This window comes from Clupea harengus, chromosome 19, assembly GCF_900700415.2.
Source record: "Clupea harengus chromosome 19, Ch_v2.0.2, whole genome shotgun sequence".
In the NCBI taxonomy this organism is placed as follows: domain Eukaryota; kingdom Metazoa; phylum Chordata; class Actinopteri; order Clupeiformes; family Clupeidae; genus Clupea; species Clupea harengus.
Genome location: NC_045170.1, coordinates 18,061,949 through 18,069,626, shown reverse-complemented (window position 1 = coordinate 18,069,626; position 7,678 = coordinate 18,061,949). Strand labels below are relative to the sequence as shown.

At 41.2% G+C, this 7,678-nt stretch overlaps 1 long non-coding RNA gene across 1 annotated transcript; it reads right to left on the bottom strand.

The window, feature by feature from the left end:
* Positions 1-272: 272 nt before the first annotated feature.
* LOC116224996 lies at positions 273-3,130 on the bottom strand. Its single transcript, XR_004165854.2, has 2 exons — positions 1,426-3,130; positions 273-841 (listed from the first exon to the last, which is right to left on the bottom strand). It is a non-coding gene; the product is annotated as an uncharacterized LOC116224996 (long non-coding RNA).
* Between the last annotated feature and the right edge of the window lie 4,548 nt (positions 3,131-7,678).

Sequence of the window (7,678 nt, the reverse complement as noted above, 5' to 3'; positions counted from 1 at the left end):
GGCAGCATTGACCACAAACGCACATGCACGATCAGGGGCGTAGCCAGGACATTATTTCTGGGGGGGCCAGCTCTGGCCAGTCATTTATTTAGGGTGGCACAATGGATTGAACCTTCTTATGGACACTAATGATGTCTTATTGATAATCCCATGTTATTGGAATGGGTGCTTAGATAATGTGCGAGTGCGATGTGTCATGATTATGTGAGGGGGTTCGGGACCTTAACACGAGACGGGGATGTTTTTAGTGCAAGTGACAGACACAATATGAATTGTCATTTTAGGCGATAATTTATTTAGGTAAACTGTAGCATTTTAAGTGCAATATTCCATTCATTTGCGATAATATATACATATTTATATATGTATATATAAAGAGAAAGAAAAGCAAAAACATTACATCACACACACATGTCCCATAATACATAAAAAAAATATCAACAATATGTACAATGTACATTGAACAGTATCACTACAAATAGTGAACAATATCACTAGCTTACTACATCAAATAGATTGTGGTGCTGAATGAAAACAGAGCACTGACAAACCAGGTCTATAAGGGACACTCTTTGTTTGTGTGTGTGTGTGTGTGTGTGCGTGTGCGTGTGCGTGTGCGTGTGCGTGTGCGTGTGCGTGTGTGAGTGTAGATCCATGTAAATCATTTTACATAATTGTCATTTTTGTTTGTTAGAGGTAGAGTCTTCACTTATGGAGTATTCTAACCAGGGGTGGACTGCATACCACTCACCCTTGAAGCTCCTGTTTCAGTCTTCCTGGAGTGTCTTGGGGAAATTTAGTTGAGGTTGCGCTGGAGCTTCACCCCTGGACTTGGAAATGTCTGTAAAACACCAAAGAATCCCATTAGTATCAGCTTTTAACATAAGTGCTATCCACTTCCAATTACATGTTGTTCTTTTGTTGTTTTTTAAGACTAAACATGCAATCATTAACATTTTACAGATTGAATAAATATATGTTTATATGGCCAGCCTTAAAATTATTTTTGTTTGCCATAAACCGACCGACCCTGTCCCATTCTTCAGCTACGCGTGCTGGCAAAAAAAGCATGGATTTTCCTGTCTCCCCCTGAGGCACTTATCCTTTTCATTGTGTCATCTTTAAAGAAAAGTTTTACACAACATTACCTATAGACTGCTTTTATTTCAATTTCAAGTGTAAACTAGCGACAGTGTGTTATCTATGACTAAGTGACACCTGGGAATGGACTTAAGCTAACTAGCGCTAGCTCGCTAGCTAGAGATAATCTTACAAGTTTGCAAAAATAACAGCAGCAGCCTAACTCAACTCACTCTGCCACAATTCCTCATTGTTGACACATTCTTACACATTCAATTGAGTGTGAAGATAACTTTATGATCTTATCATTTCAATGATCCTTTCAAGTATCACCAACTTACTCACCTGTTAGTTACAGTGGTATCCAGTGGTTAGCTGCTAGTCTCCATTGAAGCGCTGTCAGAATGCAGGCACGTTGGTTTGTGTCTTGCGCTGTTGATGGGGGCGTGGCCCAACATGTTGCGAATATGGGGCTTGTAGCTAAGTGACAAATGACAATATAAGACGACTTGATAAAAAAAATACGAATTCATTTATTTCAGCTTTATACCGTTTCTGTTCAGGTGGGTTTTTATTTTTATTTTTATTTTTTTTTGCCGTGCTGTGAGGTTGGGGGGGCCGGCAGGGTGGCCATTCTCTGACCAATGGTGGCCGTGGCCCCCCCTGGCCACCACGTGGCCACGCCCCTGTGCACGATACAACATTAAACTGGTTTGATGAATGCAGAGTTTAGTGGACTGAAGGCAACTACACAAATTGTATTGTAACCATCTCCACATCTGCTGAACTCGATATCTCCTCTGGTTTCTTCTCTACCCAGCCCGTCCTCTCCAATCTCTCAGACTGACATGGCATAAGATGGTGTCCAAGTGAAGTCATGTTTCCTATGGCGTACCCCAAGGATTTGTGCTTTGAGCCTGCCCCTTTTCAGTGAACACCATCTCGCCAATGCCTCATGCCAACGCAACATATGTTTACATCGTAAGTCATTATTGATATTATTACGATGTCTGAAATATTTGATAGTTACCTAACCACTGATCGTATAACATCTGTTCCTCCATAGATCATCAGGAACATGAGGCGCTAACACTTTGCATAGTTCACAGTCCACAACTTTTCCATAAAAAACTAGTCAAAGGACACCAGCTGGACATTCAGCTCAGAACATCTGTGTGCAGACCTTAGCTGTTATGTCCACCCAGCCGCACAGACAATAAGCAAAACGTTGTAGTCTGAAGAGCATTCATGGGAGCAAATTGGAAGACAAGTGCGACTGGAGAGGGTGTCTATATAAATCATCCTGTTCTCAAAACCTAGAGATAAAGTTGCATTTTCCCATTTGCAAAGCAGATATTCATGTTATCAATTTTTTTTTTTTTTTGCCCTAAAAATTAAATGAGCAATTCCGCTTTACATGGGTTGTAAGATAAACAGGCCCGTGGGTTTCGTTGTGCGCCCTCTGGTGGTAACTTTGAAAGTCAGGTTTAAAACTGCACAGAGCAACTTCAGCAGCCTGTCACTCCAAACATGGTGACTGACATCACACCACAGAGCAAACTAGCGCAGTTCAACAATTCTAGGTAGGATAATTATAGACAATTACATGAGCAAACATGTGAATGAATGTCAAATGGAACTGGGACATTCAGTAGAATGCCAACGCCTGCAAGAAAAAGCTATTATCATTTGCAGAGTACTGGAAATAAAGTTTAAATGAGATCACTAAGAAATGCAACGCGTAGCAGTAGCTCCAGAGTGCAGACTGTCTCATAGGGGTTAATTTGTGAAGATGTAACAACTCAATTCAGCCACTATTAGGAGATGAATGTTGCATAGTAAGGGAGTCTAGTAGTCTCTACTTTGGCTCATCTAGAGAAAACAGATTGGGTTTGTCAAACAGCATCTGAAACAAGATACCCTATGTGGTTTTGTTTCTGATGAAGCCATTGTATATGACATGATATTACATGAGAGTTCACCTGTGCACCTGTACGTACAAGGAAATATTACAAAAATGGATGCAACACAAAAAAACAAACACATATACAGATACAGTTTGTCACACAAAGATTCTCTGTCTCTGTGTCTCTCCCTGTCTTCCTCTTTCTCCCTCATTAATACACAGTCACGTGCGACACACAGTGTGACACAATTTTACACACACACACACAGACACACACACACACAGACACACACACACACACACACACACACACACACACACACACACACACACACACACACACACACACACACACACACACACACACGCACATAGAGATAAAGAGAGGAGAGAGAGAGAGTTACACATATACACCCACTGACTATGCACACACACAAACACACACACACAGTCTCATATACATACATACACACGCTGTGCCTTGTCTTGACGAGCGTAATTAATGCTGAATCAGGTCTGCCCTCACTATGACACCTCCATACAGGCTGATAGGCATTTCAGTCTGAATGTCCCCTCACTGATTATTCAGGCTGCTCCTCTGTACTGCAGAGAGAGAACATACTCATGCTTCCATGACCTCAGGGCACAGCAATCACCAACAGCTCTGACAGGATGAAATATTGTGTTCCTGCAGCAACGCATCTCAAAACATACTGGCAGAACACATACATACATACGTACATCTGCAAAAACAACATACATTGACTACCATTAAAATACATGTAAAGGACTCTCAAGAGTATTTATAATCAACCCACATGTTCCTTTCATGCTTCCCTCTCAGATTTAGACTCCCCCTCCTCTTCATCCACCCCCCAACAGATCATCAATGTTGTACCACTAATTTGCTGCAATGCTTTTAATATGCATTAGTGACATGACAGTTGATGTCTGAATGTATCCTTAACGATAACAGTGATAACTGTAGAGTTTAGGCAGGCATGTCCACAGGAGCATCAAAACAGAACAGTCTTCAGATCCTTGCTTGTCAGATCAGATGTGGTCAGAAATGACTCACTGAGATTCGCACTGTTTTGAGTCTGACTTGGATCTAGTCATTTAGTAATGGGGATTTTTAATGCACAGTCTGAGGTGTACATACACAGGTATCTGTATATCGCCGATAGAGAATGGTAGCCTCAGCGAAATGTAATTAGGAGTTTGTGGGTCATTTAATCTCTGCATTTATCCTGAGGATTCTGCCTCCTCCCCTGGCTTATAAAGGAAGCAGCAGTAAACTCATTTAAATTTCTAAAATATGTTGCTATCCTTTCATTTTGCATAAAAAAAACCTGTTCTCATTCCCACTAATGATTTGCATATTGTTTATTTTTGCCAAATCACCTTCTGATTTAAAGAATGTAATTTAATGCTTAAAATGCACAAGCCGCAATAGTGGGCAATGTAGACCGGACATGGAGCTTTAGAGCAAACAGAAAAGGCAATTGCATCTTCATTTTGAGCTATAGCCATGCTTATGGTTCCAGAAGCTTCGATATGGCATGAGTCCCAGATTCTGTGTTCTGTCACCTCAAGACATAGAGGGGGGAGAGGCAGGACAAGAGGGAGAGGGAGAGGGAGAGGGGGGGTCTGGGCAATGTTTGAATTGAGCACAAATTCTTTGCAGAGAAGAAGAAAAAGGCAAGCTACTACCAAAAAGGCAATCAAACATGCACGCGCCTGCAAAGAACCCACAAACACACAAACACAGAGACACAGACACATAGACACACATACACAAACACACACATATCTGAAACAAACACAGTCACAGTCTCATTAAAACTTGCTCTTGCATCTTTTTCACTCCCGTTTTCTCACACTCACACACGCTGATACTAAAGGAGCAATCAGGCACAGACTCTGTCTCATCTGCACCTGCCACCCACAGAGATCAAACACACACACACACACGCACACACACATCTGTGCAAAAAATAAATACGTTCATGTTCACATCTTTGTGCACACTTGTCCATGCAACAATGCACACTGACATGTCCAAATTTGTGCACAGACGTGTAAAACAAAATGCACTCTTGTTTTCATGTAAAATATAATGGGTAAAGTATGCATTAGAATATGATTACTATGAAGATAGGGCATTGATGCTGAAAGTACAGCTAATTTCATTATATTTTGTAAATCTCTCTCTCTCTCTCTCTCAATCCCTCTCTCTCTCCTCATGCTTCTCACACATATTGCTGAGCAACCAGGAGTGCAGAGAATTCACCCGTGAGCAGCCAACAGGCTCAGCTGACAAGAACCACCTCATTACTACCTCTTTCTTTCACACACACACGCGCACACACACACATACATACACACACACGCACACGCACACGCACACGCACACACACATACACAAACACACACAGAAACTGTATGTCTGTCTATTAGTTTCTTTCTCGCTCTTGTTCTCTTTTTCCAGTCTTTCTCTCATACACATATACCCCCTATCAAATGCAAATGCACAAATTCAGTTCAGTCTCACATGAGAAATGCATGCAAACTTACAAACGTAATCTCACGTGCACACTCATACACTCAAAACCTCAAGGATGCTTGCATATGCACACACATTTGCACTCTCAAACATGCTTGAGCATGCACACACACACACACTCACTGTAGTCTCACATGAGCACATCCCTGCTTGCACACTCACAATAGAGAGACACTCTAGTGCACACACAAGTCACAGATCTGCACACAAAACACACAAACATGAGAGAAAGAGGGAGGGAGAGAGAGAGAGAGAGAGAGAGAGAGAGAGAGAGAGCATCACCTCAGCCACCTCTGCAATCAACCCTCTCCCCTCCAAGCTCTGGTATCCATGGCAACAGCCAATAGTAAGGGAAAAGGGGTGGGATGAGTTGGCTAGCAGTGCAAGCTGGAATGGGGGTGGGGTGGGGGTCTTGTAGTAGAATAGAGAAGCCATGATAAAAGTGATGAGTCACTTGAGGGGGGAAATGTGAAAGTTGAGATGTCAGAGAGATTTGAATGTGAAGAGATGGGGTTCGAGAGGATGAGGCGAGGATATGGGGAAAGGAGGAGAAAAGGGGCATTCGTCTCTGCTTGTGTATTTCATCACACCATCCAGTGTCCTTCCCTGAAGAAAGAAAGCAGATATAGCCTAATTCTCCGCAGAGTGTCAGTATCATGTGGTTCTGTAATGGGATTTCTGTCTGGCTCCATGAAGTCTTTTGGTAGCAGCTGCGGTGGTTCACAGAGAGAGGAAATATAGCGCTTATTTCACCTTGCAGTTAAAAATTATGTTTTTGCACACACCTAAATATTCACTGAAAGTAGAATTACATCTCGACATCCCCCACCAGTTTAATCACTCTTTACCTCGACCCAAGTAGATACTGCATCACCCAGGGGATATTAGAGTCATTAGCTGTCCCCTCCTGCAGGGCACAGTTCACCCAAAGGTGAAAATCCTGACATTATCGACTGGACTACTTCTCAGGAGTCAGCCATTAATGTAGCTCATTCTCATAACTCAAGATGAGTCAAATGGTGAAATGTCCATGAATAAGAAAAAGCTGATCACCATTCACCTTAATGTAGAGCATAAATGGGGCTTCACAGAATAAGAAAAAAGATACTTTTCTATCTAAAAAATATTTTCTGGAGAACAACATGCAAATTTCAGAATTTATATACAGTATGTACTTATATATACTTATATATTTACTGTATGCATGCATACTATATATACTGATATTTCTAATCATGTACAGTTTGATCTCAATCTAATTTTACCCATACAATGAGTCATGAGGCAGAACCTGCACAGGCAGGGCCGATGAAAGCTGGAGCTGTTTCAGCATGAAGTGGGTACAAAATGTCTGCCGCCCAGCATCAGTTAACACTAGTCTCAGTCCCAACACATAGTCCCCATGCAGTCATTTTATCTAAATGAGACTTCCTCAGCAGTAGCTGTTAGATAGATGTTTTACTGATCACCAAAGACTCTGCTGATGATGACATTGGAGGGGAATAATACTCTGAATAAGAGAGAGAGAGAGAGAGAGAGAGAGAGAGAGAGAGAGAAAGAGAGAGAGAAAGAGAGAGGGAGTCTTGGAGAGAAATGAGATCAATGAACCTCCCCACAGGAGTGATGGATTCATCATGAGGCTTCCCGTGGCAGTGGAATTATTAGCAGATATATTAAGGCAGTAAGTTATGTTCACTAGATGCTATTTCACACCCATCCACCCCCTTCCTCATTTTCCTTTATGCTCCCGCTGGATTGGAAGTACATACATGAAGAGATGTTATTTTTTTTTTCTTTTCTTATAGAAGTTTTCATCTTCCAGATTATACAATTTACATTTTTAATATTATAGTTAGATTATACAAAAAGCAGACTTTTTCAAAAGAATATGTTGAGATGTTTTAATCATTTCTCTAGCTGGTTGAATATATCATGTACATTTTGAATGAACATTTATTCATTTAACATACAAGTTCAATCAAAGCACCATAAAGTGCAGGGAAGTCATGCGATTGATGAGTGGGCCTACTTGCACAAAAAAGAAAATTAAATTCATAACCTAAGCGAGGCAAGTAATAAGCTCTAAATGTCTTATGGGAGCATTTCTATTAACAATATCATATTCC